We start from the raw sequence: 13,002 nt of genomic DNA on the forward strand, positions 1-13,002 counted from the left end.
ACTGTGATTCCAAGGGTTGAGAAAACGCGTTTATTTCGGGCTGAAAAACACGTTTTGAAAAGTGTTCTGTTCCTGCCCTATAACTTACATGTTGTTGACCAAAGTTGCCAAAACGTGTTTATTTGTGCTGAAAAACACGTTTTGACAACTTCTGCACACTGGGGTTAAGGGCTGACTCAGTGGGCTCTTCTGAGCCAGTCAGTTACACTGTGATTCCAGGAGTTGAGAAAACGCGTTTATTTCGGGCTGAAAAACACGTTTTGAAAAGTGTTCTGTTCCTGCCCTATAACTTACATGTTGTTGACCAAAGTTGCCAAAACGTGTTTATTTGTGCTGAAAAACACGTTTTGACAACTTCTGCACACTGGGGTTAAGGGCTGACTCAGTGGGCTCTTCTGAGCCAGTCAGTTACACTGTGATTCCAAGGGTTGAGAAAACGCGTTTATTTCGGGCTGAAAAACACGTTTTGAAAAGTGTTCTGTTCCTGCCCTATAACTTACATGTTGGTGACCAAAGTTGCCAAAACGTGTTTATTTGTGCTGAAAAACACGTTTTGACAACTTCTGCACACTGGGGTTAAGGGCTGACTCAGTGGGCTCTTCTGAGCCAGTCAGTTACACTGTGATTCCAGGAGTTGAGAAAACGCGTTTATTTCGGGCTGAAAAACACGTTTTGAAAAGTGTTCTGTTCCTGCCCTATAACTTACATGTTGTTGACCAAAGTTGCCAAAACGTGTTTATTTGTGCTGAAAAACACGTTTTGACAACTTCTGCACACTGGGGTTAAGGGCTGACTCAGTGGGCTCTTCTGAGCCAGTCAGTTACACTGTGATTCCAGGAGTTGAGAAAACGCGTTTATTTCGGGCTGAAAAACACGTTTTGAAAAGTGTTCTGTTCCTGCCCTATAACTTACATGTTGTTGACCAAAGTTGCCAAAACGTGTTTATTTGTGCTGAAAAACACGTTTTGACAACTTCTGCACACTGGGGTTAAGGGCTGACTCAGTGGGCTCTTCTGAGCCAGTCAGTTACACTGTGATTCCAAGGGTTGAGAAAACGCGTTTATTTCGGGCTGAAAAACACGTTTTGAAAAGTGTTCTGTTCCTGCCCTATAACTTACATGTTGGTGACCAAAGTTGCCAAAACGTGTTTATTTGTGCTGAAAAACACGTTTTGACAACTTCTGCACACTGGGGTTAAGGGCTGAATCAGTGGGCTCTTCTGAGCCAGTCAGTTACACTGTGATTCCAAGAGTTGAGAAAACGCGTTTATTTCGGGCTGAAAAACACGTTTTGAAAAGTGTTCTGTTCCTGCCCTATAACTTACATGTTGTTGACCAAAGTTGCCAAAACGTGTTTATTTGTGCTGAAAAACACGTTTTGACAACTTCTGCACACTGGGGTTAAGGGCTGACTCAGTGGGCTCTTCTGAGCCAGTCAGTTACACTGTGATTCCAAGGGTTGAGAAAACGCGTTTATTTCGGGCTGAAAAACACGTTTTGAAAAGTGTTCTGTTCCTGCCCTATAACTTACATGTTGGTGACCAAAGTTGCCAAAACGTGTTTATTTGTGCTTAAAAACACGTTTTGACAACTTCTGCACACTGGGGTTAAGGGCTGACTCAGTGGGCTCTTCTGAGCCAGTCAGTTACACTGTGATTCAAAGGGTTGAGAAAACGCGTTTTTTTCGGGCTGAAAAACACGTTTTGAAAAGTGTTCTGTTCCTGCCCTATAACTTACATGTTGTTGACCAAAGTTGCCAAAACGTGTTTATTTGGGCTGAAAAACACGTTTTGACAACTTCTGCACACTGGGGTTAAGGGCTGACTCAGTGGGCTCTTCTGAGCCAGTCAGTTACACTGTGATTCCAGGAGTAGAGAAAACTCGTTTATTTCGGGCTGAAAAACACGTTTTGAAAAGTGTTCTGTTCCTGCCCTATAACTTACATGTTGGTGACCAAAGTTGCCAAAACGTGTTTATTTGTGCTGAAAAACACGTTTTGACAACTTCTGCACACTGGGGTTAAGGGCTGACTCAGTGGGCTCTTCTGAGCCAGTCAGTTACACTGTGATTCCAGGAGTTGAGAAAACGCGTTTATTTCGGGCTGAAAAACACGTTTTGAAAAGTGTTCTGTTCCTGCCCTATAACTTACATGTTGGTGACCAAAGTTGCCAAAACGTGTTTATTTGTGCTTAAAAACACGTTTTGACAACTTCTGCACACTGGGGTTAAGGGCTGACTCAGTGGGCTCTTCTGAGCCAGTCAGTTACACTGTGATTCCAAGGGTTGAGAAAACGCGTTTTTTTCGGGCTGAAAAACACGTTTTGAAAAGTGTTCTGTTCCTGCCCTATAACTTACATGTTGGTGACCAAAGTTGCCAAAACGTGTTTATTTGTGCTGAAAAACACGTTTTGACAACTTCTGCACACTGGAGTTAAGGGCTGACTCAGTGGGCTCTTCTGAGCCAGTCAGTTACACTGTGATTCCAAGGGTTGAGAAAACGCGTTTATTTCGGGCTGAAAAACACGTTTTGAAAAGTGTTCTGTTCCTGCCCTATAACTTACATGTTGTTGACCAAAGTTGCCAAAACGTGTTTATTTGTGCTGAAAAACACGTTTTGACAACTTCTGCACACTGGGGTTAAGGGCTGGCTCAGTGGGCTCTTCTGAGCCAGTCAGTTACACTGTGATTCCAAGAGTTGAGAAAACGCGTTTATTTCGGGCTGAAAAACACGTTTTGAAAAGTGTTCTGTTCCTGCCCTATAACTTACATGTTGTTGACCAAAGTTGCCAAAACGTGTTTATTTGTGCTGAAAAACACGTTTTGACAACTTCTGCACACTGGGGTTAAGGGCTGACTCAGTGGGCTCTTCTGAGCCAGTCAGTTACGCTGTGATTCCAAGGGTTGAGAAAACGCGTTTATATCGGGCTGAAAAACACGTTTTGAAAAGTGTTCTGTTCCTGCCCTATAACTTACATGTTGTTGACCAAAGTTGCCAAAACGTGTTTATTTGTGCTGAAAAACACGTTTTGACAACTTCTGCACACTGGGGTTAAGGGCTGACTCAGTGGGCTCTTCTGAGCCAGTCAGTTACACTGTGATTCCAGGAGTTGAGAAAACGCGTTTATTTCGGGCTGAAAAACACGTTTTGAAAAGTGTTCTGTTCCTGCCCTATAACTTACATGTTGGTGACCAAAGTTGCCAAAACGTGTTTATTTGTGCTGAAAAACACGTTTTGACAACTTCTGCACACTGGGGTTAAGGGCTGACTCAGTGGGCTCTTCTGAGCCAGTCAGTTACACTGTGATTCCAGGAGTTGAGAAAACGCGTTTATTTCGGGCTGAAAAACACGTTTTGAAAAGTGTTCTGTTCCTGCCCTATAACTTACATGTTGTTGACCAAAGTTGCCAAAACGTGTTTATTTGTGCTGAAAAACACGTTTTGACAACTTCTGCACACTGGGGTTAAGGGCTGACTCAGTGGGCTCTTCTGAGCCAGTCAGTTACACTGTGATTCCAAGGGTTGAGAAAACGCGTTTATTTCGGGCTGAAAAACACGTTTTGAAAAGTGTTCTGTTCCTGCCCTATAACTTACATGTTGGTGACCAAAGTTGCCAAAACGTGTTTATTTGTGCTGAAAAACACGTTTTGACAACTTCTGCACACTGGGGTTAAGGGCTGACTCAGTGGGCTCTTCTGAGCCAGTCAGTTACACTGTGATTCCAAGGGTTGAGAAAACGCGTTTATTTCGGGCTGAAAAACACGTTTTGAAAAGTGTTCTGTTCCTGCCCTATAACTTACATGTTGTTGACCAAAGTTGCCAAAACGTGTTTATTTGTGCTGAAAAACACGTTTTGACAACTCCTGCACACTGGGGTTAAGGGCTGACTCAGTGGGCTCTTCTGAGCCAGTCAGTTACACTGTGATTCCAAGAGTTGAGAAAACGCGTTTATTTCGGGCTGAAAAACACGTTTTGAAAAGTGTTCTGTTCCTGCCCTATAACTTACATGTTGGTGACCAAAGTTGCCAAAACGTGTTTATTTGTGCTGAAAAACACGTTTTGACAACTTCTGCACACTGGGGTTAAGGGCTGGCTCAGTGGGCTCTTCTGAGCCAGTCAGTTACACTGTGATTCCAAGAGTTGAGAAAACGCGTTTATTTCGGGCTGAAAAACACGTTTTGAAAAGTGTTCTGTTCCTGCCCTATAACTTACATGTTGTTGACCAAAGTTGCCAAAACGTGTTTATTTGTGCTGAAAAACACGTTTTGACAACTTCTGCACACTGGGGTTAAGGGCTGACTCAGTGGGCTCTTCTGAGCCAGTCAGTTACACTGTGATTCCAAGGGTTGAGAAAACGCGTTTATTTCGGGCTGAAAAACACGTTTTGAAAAGTGTTCTGTTCCTGCCCTATAACTTACATGTTGTTGACCAAAGTTGCCAAAACGTGTTTATTTGTGCTGAAAAACACGTTTTGACAACTTCTGCACACTGGGGTTAAGGGCTGACTCAGTGGGCTCTTCTGAGCCAGTCAGTTACACTGTGATTCCAGGAGTTGAGAAAACGCGTTTATTTCGGGCTGAAAAACACGTTTTGAAAAGTGTTCTGTTCCTGCCCTATAACTTACATGTTGTTGACCAAAGTTGCCAAAACGTGTTTATTTGTGCTGAAAAACACGTTTTGACAACTTCTGCACACTGGGGTTAAGGGCTGACTCAGTGGGCTCTTCTGAGCCAGTCAGTTACACTGTGATTCCAGGAGTTGAGAAAACGCGTTTATTTCGGGCTGAAAAACACGTTTTGAAAAGTGTTCTGTTCCTGCCCTATAACTTACATGTTGGTGACCAAAGTTGCCAAAACGTGTTTATTTGTGCTGAAAAACACGTTTTGACAACTTCTGCACACTGGGGTTAAGGGCTGACTCAGTGGGCTCTTCTGAGCCAGTCAGTTACACTGTGATTCCAAGGGTTGAGAAAACGCGTTTATTTCGGGCTGAAAAACACGTTTTGAAAAGTGTTCTGTTCCTGCCCTATAACTTACATGTTGTTGACCAAAGTTGCCAAAACGTGTTTATTTGTGCTGAAAAACACGTTTTGACAACTCCTGCACACTGGGGTTAAGGGCTGACTCAGTGGGCTCTTCTGAGCCAGTCAGTTACACTGTGATTCCAAGAGTTGAGAAAACGCGTTTATTTCGGGCTGAAAAACACGTTTTGAAAAGTGTTCTGTTCCTGCCCTATAACTTACATGTTGGTGACCAAAGTTGCCAAAACGTGTTTATTTGTGCTGAAAAACACGTTTTGACAACTTCTGCACACTGGGGTTAAGGGCTGAATCAGTGGGCTCTTCTGAGCCAGTCAGTTACACTGTGATTCCAAGAGTTGAGAAAACGCGTTTATTTCGGGCTGAAAAACACGTTTTGAAAAGTGTTCTGTTCCTGCCCTATAACTTACATGTTGTTGACCAAAGTTGCCAAAACGTGTTTATTTGTGCTGAAAAACACGTTTTGACAACTTCTGCACACTGGGGTTAAGGGCTGACTCAGTGGGCTCTTCTGAGCCAGTCAGTTACACTGTGATTCCAAGGGTTGAGAAAACGCGTTTATTTCGGGCTGAAAAACACGTTTTGAAAAGTGTTCTGTTCCTGCCCTATAACTTACATGTTGGTGACCAAAGTTGCCAAAACGTGTTTATTTGTGCTTAAAAACACGTTTTGACAACTTCTGCACACTGGGGTTAAGGGCTGACTCAGTGGGCTCTTCTGAGCCAGTCAGTTACACTGTGATTCAAAGGGTTGAGAAAACGCGTTTATTTCGGGCTGAAAAACACGTTTTGAAAAGTGTTCTGTTCCTGCCCTATAACTTACATGTTGTTGACCAAAGTTGCCAAAACGTGTTTATTTGGGCTGAAAAACACGTTTTGACAACTTCTGCACACTGGGGTTAAGGGCTGACTCAGTGGGCTCTTCTGAGCCAGTCAGTTACACTGTGATTCCAGGAGTTGAGAAAACGCGTTTATTTCGGGCTGAAAAACACGTTTTGAAAAGTGTTCTGTTCCTGCCCTATAACTTACATGTTGGTGACCAAAGTTGCCAAAACGTGTTTATTTGTGCTTAAAAACACGTTTTGACAACTTCTGCACACTGGGGTTAAGGGCTGACTCAGTGGGCTCTTCTGAGCCAGTCAGTTACACTGTGATTCCAAGGGTTGAGAAAACGCGTTTTTTTCGGGCTGAAAAACACGTTTTGAAAAGTGTTCTGTTCCTGCCCTATAACTTACATGTTGGTGACCAAAGTTGCCAAAACGTGTTTATTTGTGGTGAAAAACACGTTTTGACAACTTCTGCACACTGGAGTTAAGGGCTGACTCAGTGGGCTCTTCTGAGCCAGTCAGTTACACTGTGATTCCAAGGGTTGAGAAAACGCGTTTATTTCGGGCTGAAAAACACGTTTTGAAAAGTGTTCTGTTCCTGCCCTATAACTTACATGTTGTTGACTAAAGTTGCCAAAACGTGTTTATTTGTGCTGAAAAACACGTTTTGACAACTTCTGCACACTGGGGTTAAGGGCTGGCTCAGTGGGCTCTTCTGAGCCAGTCAGTTACACTGTGATTCCAAGAGTTGAGAAAACGCGTTTATTTCGGGCTGAAAAACACGTTTTGAAAAGTGTTCTGTTCCTGCCCTATAACTTACATGTTGTTGACCAAAGTTGCCAAAACGTGTTTATTTGTGCTGAAAAACACGTTTTGACAACTTCTGCACACTGGGGTTAAGGGCTGACTCAGTGGGCTCTTCTGAGCCAGTCAGTTACACTGTGATTCCAAGGGTTGAGAAAACGCGTTTATTTCGGGCTGAAAAACACGTTTTGAAAAGTGTTCTGTTCCTGCCCTATAACTTACATGTTGTTGACCAAAGTTGCCAAAACGTGTTTATTTGTGCTGAAAAACACGTTTTGACAACTTCTGCACACTGGGGTTAAGGGCTGACTCAGTGGGCTCTTCTGAGCCAGTCAGTTACACTGTGATTCCAGGAGTTGAGAAAACGCGTTTATTTCGGGCTGAAAAACACGTTTTGAAAAGTGTTCTGTTCCTGCCCTATAACTTACATGTTGTTGACCAAAGTTGCCAAAACGTGTTTATTTGTGCTGAAAAACACGTTTTGACAACTTCTGCACACTGGGGTTAAGGGCTGACTCAGTGGGCTCTTCTGAGCCAGTCAGTTACACTGTGATTCCAAGGGTTGAGAAAACGCGTTTATTTCGGGCTGAAAAACACGTTTTGAAAAGTGTTCTGTTCCTGCCCTATAACTTACATGTTGGTGACCAAAGTTGCCAAAACGTGTTTATTTGTGCTTAAAAACACGTTTTGACAACTTCTGCACACTGGGGTTAAGGGCTGACTCAGTGGGCTCTTCTGAGCCAGTCAGTTACACTGTGATTCCAAGAGTTGAGAAAACGCGTTTATTTCGGGCTGAAAAACACGTTTTGAAAAGTGTTCTGTTCCTGCCCTATAACTTACATGTTGTTGACCAAAGTTGCCAAAACGTGTTTATTTGTGCTGAAAAACACGTTTTGACAACTTCTGCACACTGGGGTTGAGGGCTTACTCATTGGGCTCTTCTGAGCCAGTCAGTTACACTGTGATTCCAAGGGTTGAGAAAACGCGTTTATTTCGGGCTGAAAAACACGTTTTGAAAAGTGTTCTGTTCCTGCCCTATAACTTACATGTTGTTGACCAAAGTTGCCAAAACGTGTTTATTTGTGCTGAAAAACACGTTTTGACAACTTCTGCACACTGGGGTTAAGGGCTGGCTCAGTGGGCTCTTCTGAGCCAGTCAGTTACACTGTGATTCCAAGAGTTGAGAAAACGCGTTTATTTCGGGCTGAAAAACACGTTTTGAAAAGTGTTCTGTTCCTGCCCTATAACTTACATGTTGTTGACCAAAGTTGCCAAAACGTGTTTATTTGTGCTGAAAAACACGTTTTGACAACTTCTGCACACTGGGGTTAAGGGCTGACTCAGTGGGCTCTTCTGAGCCAGTCAGTTACACTGTGATTCCAAGGGTTGAGAAAACGCGTTTATTTCGGGCTGAAAAACACGTTTTGAAAAGTGTTCTGTTCCTGCCCTATAACTTACATGTTGTTGACCAAAGTTGCCAAAACGTGTTTATTTGTGCTGAAAAACACGTTTTGACAACTTCTGCACACTGGGGTTAAGGGCTGACTCAGTGGGCTCTTCTGAGCCAGTCAGTTACACTGTGATTCCAGGAGTTGAGATAACGCGTTTATTTCGGGCTGAAAAACACGTTTTGAAAAGTGTTCTGTTCCTGCCCTATAACTTACATGTTGTTGACCAAAGTTGCCAAAACGTGTTTATTTGTGCTGAAAAACACGTTTTGACAACTTCTGCACACTGGGGTTAAGGGCTGACTCAGTGGGCTCTTCTGAGCCAGTCAGTTACACTGTGATTCCAAGGGTTGAGAAAACGCGTTTATTTCGGGCTGAAAAACACGTTTTGAAAAGTGTTCTGTTCCTGCCCTATAACTTACATGTTGGTGACCAAAGTTGCCAAAACGTGTTTATTTGTGCTTAAAAACACGTTTTGACAACTTCTGCACACTGGGGTTAAGGGCTGACTCAGTGGGCTCTTCTGAGCCAGTCAGTTACACTGTGATTCCAAGAGTTGAGAAAACGCGTTTATTTCGGGCTGAAAAACACGTTTTGAAAAGTGTTCTGTTCCTGCCCTATAACTTACATGTTGTTGACCAAAGTTGCCAAAACGTGTTTATTTGTGCTGAAAAACACGTTTTGACAACTTCTGCACACTGGGGTTGAGGGCTTACTCATTGGGCTCTTCTGAGCCAGTCAGTTACACTGTGATTCCAAGGGTTGAGAAAACGCGTTTATTTCGGGCTGAAAAACACGTTTTGAAAAGTGTTCTGTTCCTGCCCTATAACTTACATGTTGTTGACCAAAGTTGCCAAAACGTGTTTATTTGTGCTGAAAAACACGTTTTGACAACTTCTGCACACTGGGGTTAAGGGCTGACTCAGTGGGCTCTTCTGAGCCAGTCAGTTACACTGTGATTCCAAGGGTTGAGAAAACGCGTTTATTTCGGGCTGAAAAACACGTTTTGAAAAGTGTTCTGTTCCTGCCCTATAACTTACATGTTGTTGACCAAAGTTGCCAAAACGTGTTTATTTGTGCTTAAAAACACGTTTTGACAACTTCTGCACACTGGGGTTAAGGGCTGACTCAGTGGGCTCTTCTGAGCCAGTCAGTTACACTGTGATTCAAAGGGTTGAGAAAACGCGTTTACTTCGGGCTGAAAAACACGTTTTGAAAAGTGTTCTGTTCCTGCCCTATAACTTACATGTTGTTGACCAAAGTTGCCAAAACGTGTTTATTTGGGGTGAAAAACACGTTTTGACAACTTCTGCACACTGGGGTTAAGGGCTGACTCAGTGGGCTCTTCTGAGCCAGTCAGTTACACTGTGATTCCAGGAGTTGAGAAAACGCGTTTATTTCGGGCTGAAAAACACGTTTTGAAAAGTGTTCTGTTCCTGCCCTATAACTTACATGTTGGTGACCAAAGTTGCCAAAACGTGTTTATTTGTGCTGAAAAACACGTTTTGACAACTTCTGCACACTGGGGTTAAGGGCTGACTCAGTGGGCTCTTCTGAACCAGTCAGTTACACTGTGATTCCAAGAGTTGAGAAAACGCGTTTATTTCGGGCTGAAAAACACGTTTTGAAAAGTGTTCTGTTCCTGCCCTATAACTTACATGTTGTTGACCAAAGTTGCCAAAACGTGTTTATTTGTGCTGAAAAACACGTTTTGACAACTTCTGCACACTGGGGTTAAGGGCTGACTCATTGGGCTCTTCTGAGCCAGTCAGTTACACTGTGATTCCAAGGGTTGAGAAAACGCGTTTATATCGGGCTGAAAAACACGTTTTGAAAAGTGTTCTGTTCCTGCCCTATAAGTTACATGTTGTTGACCAAAGTTGCCAAAACGTGTTTATTTGTGCTGAAAAACACGTTTTGACAACTTCTGCACACTGGGGTTAAGGGCTGACTCAGTGGGCTCTTCTGAGCCAGTCAGTTACACTGTGATTCCAGGAGTTGAGAAAACGCGTTTATTTCGGGCTGAAAAACACGTTTTGAAAAGTGTTCTGTTCCTGCCCTATAACTTACATGTTGGTGACCAAAGTTGCCAAAACGTGTTTATTTGTACTTAAAAACACGTTTTGACAACTTCTGCACACTGGGGTTAAGGGCTGACTCAGTGGGCTCTTCTGAGCCAGTCAGTTACACTGTGATTCCAAGGGTTGAGAAAACGCGTTTTTTTCGGGCTGAAAAACACGTTTTGAAAAGTGTTCTGTTCCTCCCTATAACTTACATGTTGGTGACCAAAGTTGCCAAAACGTGTTTATTTGTGCTGAAAAACACGTTTTGACAACTTCTGCACACTGGGGTTAAGGGCTGACTCAGTGGGCTCTTCTGAGCCAGTCAGTTACACTGTGATTCCAGGAGTTGAGAAAACGCGTTTATTTCGGGCTGAAAAACACGTTTTGAAAAGTGTTCTGTTCCTGCCCTATAACTTACATGTTGGTGACGAAAGTTGCCAAAACGTGTTTATTTGTGCTGAAAAACACGTTTTGACAACTTCTGCACACTGGGGTTAAGGGCTGAATCAGTGGGCTCTTCTGAGCCAGTCAGTTACACTGTGGTTCCAAGAGTTGAGAAAACGCGTTTATTTCGGGCTGAAAAACACGTTTTGAAAAGTGTTCTGTTCCTGCCCTATAACTTACATGTTGTTGACCAAAGTTGCCAAAACGTGTTTATTTGTGCTGAAAAACACGTATTGACAACTTCTGCACACTGGGGTTAAGGGCTGACTCAGTGGGCTCTTCTGAGCCAGTCAGTTACACTGTGATTCCAAGGGTTGAGAAAACGCGTTTATTTCGGGCTGAAAAACACGTTTTGAAAAGTGTTCTGTTCCTGCCCTATAACTTACATGTTGGTGACCAAAGTTGCCAAAACATGTTTATTTGTGCTTAAAAACACGTTTTGACAACTTCTGCACACTGGGGTTAAGGGCTGACTCAGTGGGCTCTTCTGAGCCAGTCAGTTACACTGTGATTCCAGGAGTTGAGAAAACGCGTTTATTTCGGGCTGAAAAACACGTTTTGAAAAGTTTTCTGTTCCTGCCCTATAACTTACATGTTGGTGACCAAAGTTGCCAAAACGTGTTTATTTGTGCTGAAAAACACGTTTTGACAACTTCTGCACACTGGGGTTAAGGGCTGACTCAGTGGGCTCTTCTGAACCAGTCAGTTACACTGTGATTCCAAGAGTTGAGAAAACGCGTTTATTTCGGGCTGAAAAACACGTTTTGAAAAGTGTTCTGTTCCTGCCCTATAACTTACATGTTGTTGACCAAAGTTGCCAAAACGTGTTTATTTGTGCTGAAAAACACGTTTTGACAACTTCTGCACACTGGGGTTAAGGGCTGACTCATTGGGCTCTTCTGAGCCAGTCAGTTACACTGTGATTCCAAGGGTTGAGAAAACGCGTTTATATCGGGCTGAAAAACACGTTTTGAAAAGTGTTCTGTTCCTGCCCTATAAGTTACATGTTGTTGACCAAAGTTGCCAAAACGTGTTTATTTGTGCTGAAAAACACGTTTTGACAACTTCTGCACACTGGGGTTAAGGGCTGACTCAGTGGGCTCTTCTGAGCCAGTCAGTTACACTGTGATTCCAGGAGTTGAGAAAACGCGTTTATTTCGGGCTGAAAAACACGTTTTGAAAAGTGTTCTGTTCCTGCCCTATAACTTACATGTTGGTGACCAAAGTTGCCAAAACGTGTTTATTTGTACTTAAAAACACGTTTTGACAACTTCTGCACACTGGGGTTAAGGGCTGACTCAGTGGGCTCTTCTGAGCCAGTCAGTTACACTGTGATTCCAAGGGTTGAGAAAACGCGTTTTTTTCGGGCTGAAAAACACGTTTTGAAAAGTGTTCTGTTCCTCCCTATAACTTACATGTTGGTGACCAAAGTTGCCAAAACGTGTTTATTTGTGCTGAAAAACACGTTTTGACAACTTCTGCACACTGGAGTTAAGGGCTGACTCAGTGGGCTCTTCTGAGCCAGTCAGTTACACTGTGATTCCAAGGGTTGAGAAAACGCGTTTATTTCGGGCTGAAAAACACGTTTTGAAAAGTGTTCTGTTCCTGCCCTATAACTTACATGTTGTTGACCAAAGTTGCCAAAACGTGTTTATTTGTGCTGAAAAACACGTTTTGACAACTTCTGCACACTGGGGTTAAGGGCTGGCTCAGTGGGCTCTTCTGAGCCAGTCAGTTACACTGTGATTCCAAGAGTTGAGAAAACGCGTTTATTTCGGGCTGAAAAACACGTTTTGAAAAGTGTTCTGTTCCTGCCCTATAACTTACATGTTGTTGACCAAAGTTGCCAAAACGTGTTTATTTGTGCTGAAAAACACGTTTTGACAACTTCTGCACACTGGGGTTAAGGGCTGACTCAGTGGGCTCTTCTGAGCCAGTCAGTTACACTGTGATTCCAAGGGTTGAGAAAACGCGTTTATTTCGGGCTGAAAAACACGTTTTGAAAAGTGTTCTGTTCCTGCCCTATAACTTACATGTTGTTGACCAAAGTTGCCAAAACGTGTTTATTTGTGCTGAAAAACACGTTTTGACAACTTCTGCACACTGGGGTTAAGGGCTGACTCAGTGGGCTCTTCTGAGCCAGTCAGTTACACTGTGATTCCAGGAGTTGAGAAAACGCGTTTATTTCGGGCTGAAAAACACGTTTTGAAAAGTGTTCTGTTCCTGCCCTATAACTTACATGTTGGTGACCAAAGTTGCCAAAACGTGTTTATTTGTGCTGAAAAACACGTTTTGACAACTTCTGCACACTGGGGTTAAGGGCTGAATCAGTGGGCTCTTCTGAGCCAGTCAGTTACACTGTGATTCCAAGGGTTGAGAAAAC

The sequence above is a fragment of the Lepisosteus platostomus genome, chromosome 10 (assembly GCF_059453375.1).
Source record: "Lepisosteus platostomus isolate fLepPlt1 chromosome 10, fLepPlt1.hap1, whole genome shotgun sequence".
In the NCBI taxonomy this organism is placed as follows: domain Eukaryota; kingdom Metazoa; phylum Chordata; class Actinopteri; order Semionotiformes; family Lepisosteidae; genus Lepisosteus; species Lepisosteus platostomus.